Source organism: Aplidium turbinatum, chromosome 7 (assembly GCF_918807975.1).
Source record: "Aplidium turbinatum chromosome 7, kaAplTurb1.1, whole genome shotgun sequence".
Lineage (NCBI taxonomy): Eukaryota > Metazoa > Chordata > Ascidiacea > Aplousobranchia > Polyclinidae > Aplidium > Aplidium turbinatum.
In genome coordinates, this window is record NC_137478.1 from 4,795,605 (window position 1) to 4,810,510 (window position 14,906).

Here is a 14,906-nt window from a genome sequence, read left to right on the forward strand (position 1 = left end):
ATAATCAATGACCTACTTGTATCAAATACCGTAGAGTGGGGCTACTATGAACCTAGGGGCTACTGTGAACACATTTTAGGAAAAAGTTTATTTTTGAAATTTTGCAAATCCTATTACATTATTTAAAAACTTTTGCAGGTTATCTGCATGTATATGACTTTTGAATATAGAAAGTTATAAAGTATAACTTTTGGAAGCTTTATTTAGTCGTTTGCATAGCCAAGATATCGCCTTTAAAAATGACTTATGAAATTAAAGCCGTTTACTTTGGTGTCTGCGCAAGGTAAGTTTTGCTTTTAAGACGAAAACTACCTTTTCAATTAGTGACACTGTATGTTATGATTACATTGTTATTTTTTACATTTGGTGTGATTAATAAAACAAAAACTTTGCATGAATTTGGGAAGAACATAACTGTGTGGTGTGCAGTTGCAAACTTTGGTGTTTGGAAAACTTATTTCTTTGAAGAGGATAAAGCTGTCTGTTACGTCGTATCGTTACGTGCAAACTGTTTTTTTTTGTTTATTTATCGGTCATTGACCGATTTTTTAGCAAAACGTCCGAAAAAAATATAGTCAATTCGGTCAAAATGTCCGAAAAAATATATAATGTTGTAGCTAGTCAGGAAGTGCAAATATTGGTTTGTATCAGCTACTTGAAAGGAAATATTTTCATGAGAAAAAATGACTGAAATAAATAAAAAATGACCGAATTTTTTTAAGTCAAATTTTTCGGACAAATGACCGAAAAGTTTCAGTGAAAAAAAAAACCAGCGTGCAAATGTTGCTCTAATTTCTGAAACCAAAACTTGAAGAATTGAACAAAGAGGCTGAAATATGGTTTTAACAAGGCGGAGCAACTGCACATTAGGGTGGCTCTTATTTGGCAAAAAATGAAAAAAATTTGAATTTTGTGTGGGACACCCTTTGAAAAGGTGAGGTTGTCAGAAAAAATAACTCTTGCAAAAAATTTTTGAATTTGAAATTGATTTAGAGGTGGCCCTCCCCCCCTAAAGTTTTGCGCCCTCCTCCCAAATACCAAATCTGCATATCTCAAAAACTGCTTGAGCTAGAGATACGGTTTTTGTGTCAAAAGATGCAGAAAGCATGATTTCCTATCTGCTTTCTGAACAGTGATTGCGTCTATCCTGAGTAGAAAAGCAGTTATTAGAAAAAACCTGTTTTCGGTATTCTAGCACAAAACAGTGCTAAACAAGTATTGTGGCCCAAGCTATTCAATAAACAAAGTTCATAAACTAACCTGTAAAACTGGTAAAGCAATAAACGAAATAAGTATTTCTAAACTTTTATGCATTCATGCATAGCTAAAATGCCCGTTTTTTGTCATATTCCTTGGAGAAACTCTTGAGCGTAGAATCCACTTTCAAGCTTCAGGTGCTATGCATCGCACTTGTTGCATGGCGAAGGCAATTTATGCAAAAAGCTTGGTCTGCATTTATGGTATCTGTCCGAAGAAATGGTTGAACTAGCCTTGTTTGACTCTCGATTGTCTGTGGAAAGTAAAAAGCTAATGGTGGCAACCATGTTAAATGAAACAGCAGAACGTCCACCATGGAGACGAAGCATCAAAGTACTGTAGATGCGTTTCTTAGCAACAAGGGTCTAGAACAGTATTGCACCTCTAATTCAAAATGGCTTCAGCTGTTGGGTGAAGAACTGAAGATGAAGCAATAATTATACTTTCAAAGGATCCTGCTCATTGGACTGAAGATGGTGCATTTATTCAAGCTTTACACATGGCGAAGGGACTTTCAGTAGTCAATGACAGAGCAGAGAGAGGAGTTGCTCTAAGTCTAATCCCGGATTTTAACAAACTCCCAACTGATGATGAGTACCAACTTCAGTTTCTTTTGCAAGTTGTTACTGAGCACAGGAAACTGTTAAATCCAAATTCCAACAAGAACAATATTGTCGATTCTTCTTCGTTTAAACCTTCTTTGTTACTCCAGGGGTCAAGGGGCTCTGTCTTTTACCACCCTTGGGCAGTGCCGATGCGGTTTAGATGCTTGAGCAGGTGTCGAGCAGCAATTGCATTGATTCGTCATCCAGTTCAAGCAGACCACGCACACCATTTGGCGCAGTTACAGATGGTGTGGTCTGTGGTTTGTTCCTCTATGCCGCACTCACAGATTGTGGATGGAGCCATCCCCCATTTGTGCATGTTTGAACGGAATAGTCTCACTCCAGTAGCCTAGTACGCAGGCGGTTGTGCCACACCCAGGCCTTCCTTGGCAAACTATGCATTCTGGTTGGATGGGGGCTGGTGTCAGAGATAAAACTTTAGAGCCTTGAGGAGTTCTTCTTCTACTCTGAGCTCCATTTGTTGTCCTCCCAGGTAGCCGCGCTGATGGATTGGTTTTCAGCGGTTTTCATCAGGAGTTGTGCGTCACATACAAATGGGTGTCTCGATTTCAGTTGCCGAGGATGCTCGATTGCTCGCTCACAGACTTGTAGAGACTTGAGTGGAGCAAGTGGTTGGGGTTCGTAGTGCAGAGAAAGAGACAGGATGGCTTCTTCGCGACAAAACTCAGCTGGTTGGTTGCCTGCAAGGACAGGGAAATTGTCCGATGGTGTAGGTCGCAGACATCCTGTCACAATACGCAAGGCAATATGTAAAATATTGTCGATAATATCGCTTCTTGCAGTACTGACCAGAATTACAGTTTGAAATGAACATCGTTACCAGTGTTCCCTCTAAGGTGCAAAAATTAAGAAAAAAAACGAAATTTTATAGACGGTTTCGTGGTCACAAAAAAGGTTGTAAAATCAAGGTTTTGTCAAATGCGTTTTTTTCTAAATAACTGCTTTTCTACTCAAGATAGATGCATTCAATGTTCAGAAAGCAGATAGAAAACCATGTTTTCTGCATCTTTTAACACAAAAACCGTATCTCTAGCTCAAGTGGTTTTCGAGATACTCAGATTTGGTATTTCGAGGGAGGGCACAGAACTTTAGGGGGGGAGGGCCACCCCTAAATCAACTTCAAATTAAAAAAAAATTTGCAAGAGTTATTTTTTCTGACAACCTCACCATTTGAAAGGGTGTCCCAAGCAAAATTCAAAAACTCAATTTTAAGAGCCACCCTACTGCACATACCATGAAAAAATCAAAGGATCTTTTGAGAGAGATGTTTCCATCTTATGTCATCTCTTTGCGCGGTGATATGGGATGGCCAGCACATTCGCCGATCTTTCCACTGCGATTATTTTCTCTGGGGACATGTTAAGGCTGAAGTCTTCAAAACTTGGCTAAGAACTATTGAAGCACTAAAAGCATCTATTCGTCAAACAGTGGAAGAAATACCACAAGAAATGACTCGCCGAGTATTCGAAAACTTCAGAAACCGCCTGCAACAATGTATTACATCTTGAGGGCGCCACCTACAGGATGTAATCTTATAAACATAAATACATCAAATGACTTTGACTTTAAGATGAGACAAAAATGTTTTGATTTCTTATAAATTTTGTTTCTTTTTCCTAGTTGGAAATTTGGTCGGTTTTTCTGCTGCACCCAGAACTTGAAGAGCATTCTCAGCAAAATAATATATTTTGTTTAAATGTTTAGGTGGCAGCTGACTTTGGTGACCTTTTGGTCTTTCGCTGCCATCCTTGTCTTTCTTTTTCGCCAACAAAAAAATAAACTGAACTGAACTGGTCCAAGTGGACTTTTGGACCGTGCTAGGAAGAGCAGATATACAGCTGCATCTGCAGGAATTTATGCAGCACAATCATCGTACAGAGAATCTGAAGAAAGCAACGTGATTTTTGATGACAGCAGTGATACATCATCTAAGTTTTTAGACGAATCATCAGATGAAGAGGTTAATTCAAACTGTGAAGGAAACTGTCTTGTTACATCATCAGTTGAAGAGGATAGATCAATCCGTGTGGCTACATGTCTCGTTGCATCGGCCTATAGTATGCAAGGGCAAGCACGTCAATATGTCGAGGAAGTGATTGCAGATAATGCTGATGGTACATACTTTGTGAGTTTCCTAAAACGTAGCAACAGGAGTTCACATTTCCTTCGCCCTATGAGAGCTGGTGAGTTTCTTTTGCATAAAGATGACATTGTGAAGAGCATTGGTTATCCAATCACTGTTGGTAGCACAAAACGGAGAGAATGTCAGCTTAGCTTTGCATGCTCTCTCGATGAGTTATCTATCTGTTAAAGTCATATACATTAACAGAGAAAACTTTTGATGAAAAACAACAAAATTCAAAACACGATTATTAGTTTTGTATTTGTGTTCATTTCAAATGTTTTTGTTGTTTATAAGTTCATTATCATTTTCTTTTCAACTTAATAGTTTTCACTGACAAATACTTAGCAAACAAAAGTCAATTAAAGCTCATTAAGAAACAATTTCTAAATGCTGTTGCCCGGTACATCGATTACATATTCAACATAGCCCCAATCGCGGTGCTACCTTGAACAAAAACAGTAATACAATGTATGTTCATAATAGCCCGGTGATTTGGGGTAGGATTGTATTACTGAATCTCAGCCCATAAAATAAAAACAAATATTACAAAACCGTAAAATGATGATTTTAGTCAAAGTTTTCCCAAAAAAGTGTTCACAATAGCCCCAACTTACAGCAATTGAAACTATGATAATGAAAGCATAAATTTCTCTTTGCACTATTTGTTGAAGTTAAATATAAAAAAGAATATGTCTGTCTTAACGTTTTGACATGTCTGTGAGAACATATGCTCTGAAAGAGTTTGAGCAATAAAGAAATGCAGTAAAAGAACTTTTTGAAAAGTGTAAACAGTATATATATATATATACTATACATTATGTCCCAACCACTGAAGTTAGCAGGGGCATTCCATTTATATTTATCAGATTTTTTTCCAATTTTGTAACCACTAGTCAAGATTTGCTGATTTTTATACGTTTTATAGAGATTAAAAAATCATGAAATGCAAAAAAATTGAAATATCTTTATTAAAGACCGAGATAGAACACAAATAGAAAATAATGCAAAAAAACAATTTTTTTGCATTATTTTCTCAACGCTCCGAAATATTCGCCAAAGTTAGCATGTAAAAAGTAAAAGAAAAACTTTAAACCTAAATTACCATTTGAAACGTTTATCTTGGCATAATTTCAAGTGTAAAAATCGATTCCTTGGGTCCTGAATTGGTAAAATGCATGTTTTCACTGTGGAAATCGTTCAAGGCGAAAAAATTAAGGTGCAAAATGAAAAAAATGTCTGTGCTCGCCTCCCAAAGTCCTACTAGAGGCCAAAAATTCAAAGTGCCCAAATGAAGATACTTCAAATTTTTTTTGCTTTTTCATTATTTTTAATATGTATAAAATGTGTAAAAAATCAGCAAAACCTGTGACTAGTGGTTACAAGAGGTATATGATTATAAATGGAAATTCCCACCAAGCTAGATGTTGTGCTGTGACCAATGACCATACAAAGTAAAAAGTGCAAGAAACATATGACAATCTCCAATGCAAAGTAACTTTGCGTATTAAAAAATGTGCCTGTCATTGTAGATGCAGTCTCTGTGAGAACAGGACATCCTGTCATGGCCAACCCGTCGCTAGACAACTGGCCATGACTGACTTGTCACAAGGACATCTGATCACGAGACGACTTGGCGCAGATTTCTAACAAATTTGATCAACGCTTGCTTATCATGGCATGCCCATTGCTTGTTTGACTCGAAGCGTGGACATCCGTTCATCTATTTTAGAAAACCGGTTGATTGCTGATGTTTTAAAACCTTTTCACTCATTCTGTATCATATATGATACAATTTTCAAAGTCTGGTCCTGCGGCCCTAATCATTCTTTATTTGTCAACTCACTCTATAGCATGACTGAATGTGTATTGGATTGAAATTCAATCAACCAAGATGAGTAATTTCTCATTTGACAAAAGTTGTTGGTGGTCAAAGTACAAGTATGTAGAGATAGCGTATGTGCATATCAACTTAGCTCCATATTTCCATCTGTACAGTTATAATTAGCTTAGAATGCTTTTGTTTGCAGTGTAGGAAAATTAGAGACTTTGTTAGCGTCGGGGATGGACAACAAGTGGCTTCTCGTGCCCCATCCTGTGAGAACCATCTGCACACTAGAAGATGAGAAACGAAACTTGCCAACAAAGAGCCTCCACCCGGAATCCGGGTGGCACAGCTGCAAGGGGCAACTGATATGTTCAGACGCCCCACCATCCTGCAGCTTAACATAAAGGATACAAAACAAGCAAGATCAAAGTTGTGGAGCAGCTTGCAAATACCAACCGGGCACTTGTCATCCTAATGCAAAAGACCGCCTGCACCTCTGCAGATAGGCTAGCCATTCCCAACTGGTACCCGGTCATTTGGTCGACAGGACGTTAGGTCGACAGAACGATTTATTTTAGGGTTAGGGTTGGTTAACTAACCATAACCCTAATCTAACCCTGACTCTAACCCTAACCCAAAAATGAATCGTTCTGTCGACCTAACGTCCTGTCGACCAAACGTCCTGTCGACCAAACGACCGTGCACCTTCCCAACTACATGCAAGCTGAGTCTACCTTAAGCAGGAAGCACGGCATTGCCACGTTTGTGCATGAGAGCCTGAAGTGGACCTTTGTCAACCAATCTCCAACTGATGCCGAGATTGAGTGGGTGTGCATATGTATCTCAGACTACAACACCGCCAACATCTACAAGCCCCACCCTTGCAAATGTTGCCACCATCCCTTCCAACTTCCCTCCCCCAGTCTCTACGCTTGCGATTTCAACTGCCAGCACACCGACCGGGGCTACAACAACACAAGCAGCGACAGAGAATTGCTGGTTGACTGCCGTGACTGGGCCTCTACAAAACGTCTTGCCCTCCTATTAAACCTAAAGGAACCAGCCAGTTTCCACTCCAGTAGCTGGGAAATAAGGACAAATCCTGACTTGGCCTTCGCAAGAGCCGACAGCTCTCTTCCACACGGGTGTGTGCTTAAGAAATTCCGGCGGTCCAACACTGGCCGTCCACTATCATCGCCCCAAAACTTGTGACACATGTCCCGAGTTCACCGGTGAAGCGATGGAACTTCAAAAAAGCCGATTGGAATCAATACAGCCTCTTCACCAATTAGTTTACTGCAAAGTTACCATCACCTGAAACATGCAACACAGTCGAGGCCTACCAGGACTTTGGCAATGCCAAAATAACTGTGGCAAAGGCCACGATACCATGCGGCTATCGAACCAGCTATACACTACACTGGGACTCTGAGTGTGAGGCTCTCTATCGATCCTACCAAAACGCCACACCTGGTACTGCTTCTAACACCACCGCTACCAGACTACTTGAGCGACTGGATGCAAAGACCAAAGAAGCTTGAGCGATGAAATGAAGTTGTCCAAACCATCGACTTCTCACACTCAAGCAGCAAAGCATGGAGCATCATCAATAACCTCTGTCTCCTAGGCCCACTATAGTAGCAATGAACTCAATGGTAAACTGTGATAGCCAATATCTCACACGACCTATCATTGGTTCCCAAATTATGGTACACGAAGGTCTGCCAGGTGGTACACTAGCAACATATTAAGTTCACACCAAATGATCGTAAATGATCTTTTAGTGCATGTCAAAATTATTTTAACTCAGATAAGTTACGTAGAATGTGAAATTTCATGCAATATTCCCTACTGAATTCTAATTCCTTGGTGTATTGACGCATTGGATTGTAAAACAGTGTTTCTTTGTGACGAAATAGAAAGTCATTTATTATGATGTAATAAATCTGTCAATTGAGTTTTTGTAATAAGTTAGTTGTGTTGTAGCGAAGATGGTAAAAGTTTGACTAATTTTTGTTTAATATTCACGAGTCCTCAGTAACATGTCAAAACGAAAGTATAGCCCGGATTATATAAAGTACGGGTTCATAGCTATCGAACACAAGGAGAGTCTTTGCCGCAGTGTGTAGTATGCATGAAGACTTGCTAATGCAGCAATGACACCCAGCCTGCTCAAACGCCATCTGGAGACAAATCATGCTAACAAGCAGGACCGAGATGCCGGTTACTTTCAGCGACTTGGCGAGAACGTGAAGCAGCAACGCTTGGATAAAACTGGCATTATTTACCAGAGGAAAAAGAGCGTTGTCATAGCGTCAAGTGAAGTCTCTTTCCTGGTGGCTAAAAACATGAAGGCGCAACAATTGCAGAGTCTCTCATAATGCCAGCGGCGAAGATCTTGGTTAAACAAGTATTCAGAAAGAAAGCGGCTATGCCCCTATCTAATAACACTGTGAAGAATCGAATAGAGGTGTCAGTCAATGTTGCCGACCAACTAATTGCAGGAGTTAACGCCTCAATGGACATAACCAACTGCTGTCGGTTACTTCTGTATGTTCGCTTTACGCAATATAATTCTGTCAAGATGGAGCTACTTATGAGTCAGGATCTTCTCCATGCAACAAAAGGAAAGGATATTTTTAAGGATATTAATGATTTTTTTCAAACTGAATGAATTGGACTGGGAAAAGTGGTTGGATGCCCACAGACGGAGCTCCGTTTATGTTTGGCAGAAAATCAGGGTTTACGGCTCATATGAAAGCTGTGTCTTTTCACACCACTATTCTGCATTGCTTCATTCATAGATTTGCCTTTTGCGCTAAGGTGCTTCCTCCAAATATGTCATCATAATTATCAAGTTCATAAATTTTGTTAAATCGTCAGCCTGAATACTCGGTTGTTCAAGCGGCTCTGTGAAGATTTAAGCTCCGACCACACTTGTCTTCCCTACTACAAGAAGTGGGCTGGCTCTCCCAAGGTAATGCCACAAGGCGTCTGTTTGAACTGCATGATAAACTGCTTCAATTTTGCAAGAATCACGATTTTCAAACAGATTTGGAAAGTAAAGCATTTATTTTGAGGTTAGCCTACTTAGCAGACATTTTTAAAGTCCTAAACAACTTCAACCGGTGATTGCAAGGGCCCAACTGAGCTGCAACAGAATTCATCTTAAAGCTCGGAGCGTTTGTTTGGAAGCTGGACCCCTGGATTAAGAATGTTGAAAACAAATTCTATGGAATGTTCAAAGTCATAGATACCATCAAGAACAAACCTAATTATGATATTTCGAAACAGATTGTCTATCACCTTTCACAACTTAAGACTGAATAGAAGCATTGCTTCCTGGACTTTGCATGCTGTGCTTACTCCGCAAACCCGTCTTTCATTGATCCAGCTGATGTGCCCGTAGGAACCATAAATGAATCGTAGGAACAAAAGGAGCTAATAGACATTCAAGCCGATGAGACAGCAAAAGCGAAACACAAGGAATGTTGTCCAATAAACTTCTGGCTGAATGTGGTGTCATCATACCTTACGCTAGCCAGTTATGCTGTTCCCCAGTTATTAATTTTTCAGTCTACGTGGGAGTGCGAGCAGGGGTTCTCTACTATGATGACTATCAAATCGCAGAAATGGAACTGTCTTGTTGCACCTGGACATGACTTTAGATGCCCGGTCGGCAATGTGATTCCTCGCATCGACTAGCTGGTCGAGAAAATACAACTTCATCCATCTCATTAAAATGTGTTGTGTTTTTGTTAATTTCAACTTAAAGGTTTTAAGTATCCCATTCAATGGTATTTATTAAATATTTTGCGTTTTATTTTTTATTTGTAAATTCTGGAGTTTTCTAATAAATATTGTAGGTGGTACAAGAACGTAGCATGAACCAAAAAATGGTACACGAGAAGATAAAGTTTTGGAACCACTGACCTATACTATTAACCTAAATGAAATCATATCGAAATATCATACCAAACTTTTCTTCAGTTTCCATTTTCTATTTTGGAATTTCTAAACTTTTTACACCTTGTTTGTACTCAATGCAGGCTTGTTATGCAAATGAACTTATTTCTATAATTGCAAATAATAGAAGAAATGCTGCTAAAGTTTCACGAATGCTTAGCGAGGTGGAGTTTGGTGATGAGTTAGATTTGGATGGCTTATCGGATGGTGAAAATGATGAGTATTAGAAGACCTGCAAGTTAGTTCAAATGACAACAGCTATAATGAAGCTCTTCTAAATGGAGATACTGAAAATATTGAGCTTGACAACAAAAAACTATCTAGTAAAAAAAGCAAAACACCAATTCAAAAATTACATATATGGGTCAAATCCAATCCAATTTACCAATTTTACAATCCAATTTTTCAAGTGCACCAGTTGAAGAATTGGAAGATGCCTTTTCTTCTGAACCAACAACACCTTAAACATATTTTTCTAAATTTATCCGCAATGAATTTTATTTTGAAGAGCTCAGTATAAAAACAAACATTTATCATTTTCAACAAAAAGATAAAGATTTGAAAAGAACTCCTCTGGAAATCAAAAACTTTTTTGGCATGCATATTGCGATGGGTAGCACCCAACACTAGGGTGCATCATCTGCCCCTCATTTTTTTCTTTGATTTTCTGCAGTGGGTTAACCAGTTAAGTGCGTATGACGGAATATCACGTCATGGAAAATTTTCCTTACAGTGCGTATGACGTGATATCACGTCAAGGCGGGGTCTCACTACAAAGCGTTGTGCAGCTGTGACGTTTTGTTTTTTTTCGTATGAGAAGTTGTTGCGTTATCACGTTAAAGGTTTATTCTCAATCTCTGTATCTTTAGAATTTTTGTTTTCATAGATTTAAGAGGATTAATGCAAGATTTAATGCCGCCTCCACTCCTCTCATGATTTACATTATAAATTAGTCAGTTATAGTTCAACTCATTTGTCCCTTATCGCTATAAAAACAAGTTTTAGATTTCTATGTTTTAGATATTTCACGGTTGGCTAAATACACATTGGTTGTTATTGGCAATGTTCTAGCCAAGAATTGGTATAACTGCGTGCAAATGAAGAGTTATCTAACAAATATAGCTTAGGCTACCTGGCGTAGCACAGAATGCAGATTGAGAAAGGGAAGCAAGTATAGGCCTACTTGTAAAGCTAATGATAACTTTTTGGTAACGTTTCAGAATAACCACAAGTTTAGGTACATAAATATAGCTAAATTATGGCTTCTAGGCGTAAAAGAATATGTTTGTCTGATATGACTGAAGAAGATATTGATGAGCTTCTTGCTTCAAGTTCAGATGAGGATGATAGTGAAAATGAAGAGCCCTGCTTGATTGGGGCAATAAGTTGTGACGATGACAGTGACGTTCTTGATTCAAGCTGGACTGTGCCACAGGGCAGGCCAACAGACAATCCTAGCCATTTGCCTGTGACTGATAGTGAAACTTCCGTTACACCTTGGGATGTACAGTCTCCTCCTCAGGATGCTGCTTGGTCTGATCAAGGCCAAGTTAGACAAAGATTTTCTTTCACTGGTGTTCCTGGTATGAAGGTTGATATAGTCAATCCTGAGGATGAACTTGAATTTTTTCAGTTATTTATTGATGATAGTTTGGTGAATATGATAGTTCATCAAACTAATCTATATGCTGCACAGCACAAAGAGGTCCATGGTATTCATTTGAGACGACGATCACGTGTGACAAAATGGATAGATACAGACTGTAAAGAGATGAGGTTGTATCTTGCTCTCTTGCTTTTGCAAGGCATTGTTCAGAAGCCTGTTGTCGCTGACTACTTCAGCAAAAAAGCATCTATTGAAACACCTTTTTTTGCCAAAATAATGGACAGAGACCGATTCCTTCTCCTGACCAAATTTCTGCACTTCACTGATAACAGAAGTGATCCAGGAGACATTCCACCGAAGCTATATAAATTGTGGCCCGTGCTTGAACACATGAAACAAAAATTTTCCACAATTTACATGCCAGAGCGAGATGTTTCTGTAGATGAATCGTTGATGTTGTGGAAGGGTCGGCTGGGATGGCGGCAATATATTCCTTCAAAGCGAGCTCGCTATGGCATAAAATCTTACGAACTATGTGAGTCTTCATCAGGTTACATTTGGGACTTCTTTGTATATACTGGACAAGGAACTGCCTACCGCCCTGAATACGCAAATGAATATTATATGGGAAGCAAGTGTGTCCTCAGCCTTGTCCATCATCTTTTGGATCAAGGGTACTGCATCCACTTAGACAACTTTTTCTCTTCACCGGATCTGTTCGACAAACTTTGTGGCAGAAACACAGATGCTATTGGCACCTTGCGAGCGAACAGAAAAGGTTTACCTGACGGTTTCAGCAAAACAGTTCTTCGAAAAGGTGAAGTCAAGGCAATATTTCGGGGAAAACTGATGGCTCTCCGCTGGAGGGACAAGAGGTATGTCCATATGATCAGCACCATCCATGATGCATCCACCACAGAAGTAGCAACGCGGTCCGAGGTAAAGCAAAAGCCCCAAGTATGCTTAACATACAATGATAAAATGGGTGGAGTTGATCTAAGTGATGCATACTTGGCTTCCTATTCAACTACAAGAAAACGAATGAAGACGTATTACAAAAAACAATTCCGGCACGTTATGGACATGGCAACACTCAATGCCTTCATACTTTATAAGAAAAATGGAGGATCAAAGTCCAGATTACAATTTATTCTCTCTATAATTGACAGGCTGATAGAAGAAAATTACAGAGATGGCCCTTCAAAGCCTGTTGGAAGACCATCAAGAGAGGACACTCCTATTCGTCTTTATGCTTCACATTATCCAGCACGAATCTCACCTACTGCCAGAAAGGCAAGACCTTCACGCCGGTGCCATGTGTGCTATTCACACCAAAAACGAACTGAAACTTGTTACATGTGCCAAGAATGTGACAAAGCACTGTGTGTAGAGCCTTGCTTCCGCATTTATCACACTGTAAAAAATTATTGATGTTTCTCATTTTGTGTATTATGTTTTTGATTGTGGAATTTTGATTGCCATTATGACGTCATTGATATGACGTCATCATATTGCAGCTATTTCAAAGATAATTTCAAACTGAACATTTTATTAATAGATTGTTTTGCTGTAGCTTCAACACAAAAAGTGTCAGAGTCGATTGAAATTAACCACTTAAAATTGCGAAAAATAATTCCGCACTGTGCGGTCGACCAGCGAAATTTAATTACGCACTTAACTGGTTAAAATGTTCCTTTTTATGATTGTTGAAGATGTGCAACTTTTCAGAAGAATTCATTAACATCTAGGGGTACCACAATTGGATTAAATTATGTCATTTTTTGTTATTTTGGGGTCATTTCGTGGCTACTGGTACAGTTGTGGAACCGTATGTGGTAGATTTTTATGAAATTTCACATGTAGAATTTCTGTGCAATTCTGAGAAAAGGGATACCAATTTTACTAAAATCGGCCCAGTACTTTTTGAGATATAGGCGATTGAAAATTGGCCCTTTTTGTGATTGCTCATGCGTAAAAATTAACTGCAAATTTTGTTTGACCTATTAGGCTATTATGAAGGTGTTTCAAATGGTAACTTGAAAATTCCAATGCATATGAGTTATCCAAAGTAAGGAGGTTCTGCAAAGATATATTTTTTGTTTGTTGTTATATCACTACAGGCCACCAAGTGGCTAGTTTCACACATGACTATTTGTGATCATTCATGCATGACGAAACTTTGATCGCTTATAGCAAAAAACACTCTACTTCGATTTTTCTGCAACTTGGCTTAAATGCAAGATAATATCCTTGGCTTTCTAGCTTCTAAATATGAAGTGGGATAATTGAGTAGAAATGAGATAGTTTTCTTTAGTAAATGTACCATGCATTTTTTAAAATGAAGAAAGGATAGGTAGAACAGTTTAAACAACTGACTGAGGGGAGACGTTAAAACCAATTCCGTGGCCGGTTACAACGTCTTATACAACAGTTACATTGGGATTCTCATGAATTAGACAAACACAAACTGAATGGGTTCCAGAAGCTCCTACCAAAACGCACCATTTTGGCCTTAATGTGCAAAATTTTGACAAACCAATCTTCATATCTGGTTGTCTCTTTTTAAACTCCTGATACAACTCATTTAGTGTCACCAAAACCAATCTTCCAAAACCTCAACCACGTCGACAAAGGGCTTTCCCTCAAGAGATTATTGATTCTGTGTTGAAGTTCTATGAAGATGATGAATTTGGTAGGTTACTTCCAAGTCAAAAGGATAAAGTGTCTGTGGGCAAAAAATGCTATCAACCAAACAGATTGGTTTTGGTGACACTAAATGAATTATTGTATCAGGAGTTTAAGAGACAATCAGATATGAAGTTTGGTTTGTCAAAATTTTGCACATTAAGGCCAAAGTGGTGCGTTTTGGCAGGAGCTTCCGGAACCCATTCAGTTTGTGTGTGTCTAATTCATGATAATTCCAAGTTACTGATAGAGGCGGGAAATTTGGCAGAATCTTACAGACTTGCTTTCTTTAATGGTATGTGATATTACCTCAAGAGCATGCATGTTTTGCAAGTGCGACCAATGTCCATCTTCAGAAGTTTTGAGAAGCCACCTTAACTCGCTGTTTGAGGATCATGATGAAGACATCACTTTTAAACAGTGGACAACAGTTGATAGAGCAGAAATTGTTACGATGATCACAAGTGTTTCAGATTTCATAGAAGCCTTGATTGAGAAGCTGGTCTAACTTCTTCCACATAGTTATGTGTCCAAAGCACAATAAAATTATTACAAGTCCAGAAAAAAAAATTTGCAAGAAGGTGATGTTTTGATTGATATGGACTTTTCAGAGAATTATTCCTTTCATGTGCAAAATGAAATCCAGGGCTTTCACTGGACACATGCCCAAGCAACTGTGCATCCAGTACTTTGCTATCACAAAAACACCGACTCCGACATGGTTGAACACTTATCCCTTTACATTCTATCAGACATACTGGTTCATGACGTGCAAAAGGTGTATTACATACAAATTGCAATGTTTAAACGTCTTGT

The 14,906-nt window shown here is 38.8% G+C and overlaps 1 pseudogene; it reads left to right on the top strand.

The window, feature by feature from the left end:
* The first annotated feature begins 9,070 nt into the window (after nucleotides 1-9,070).
* Nucleotides 9,071-9,574, top strand: LOC145774139 (protein FAM200A-like; annotated as a pseudogene).
* The last annotated feature ends 5,332 nt before the right edge of the window (nucleotides 9,575-14,906 follow it).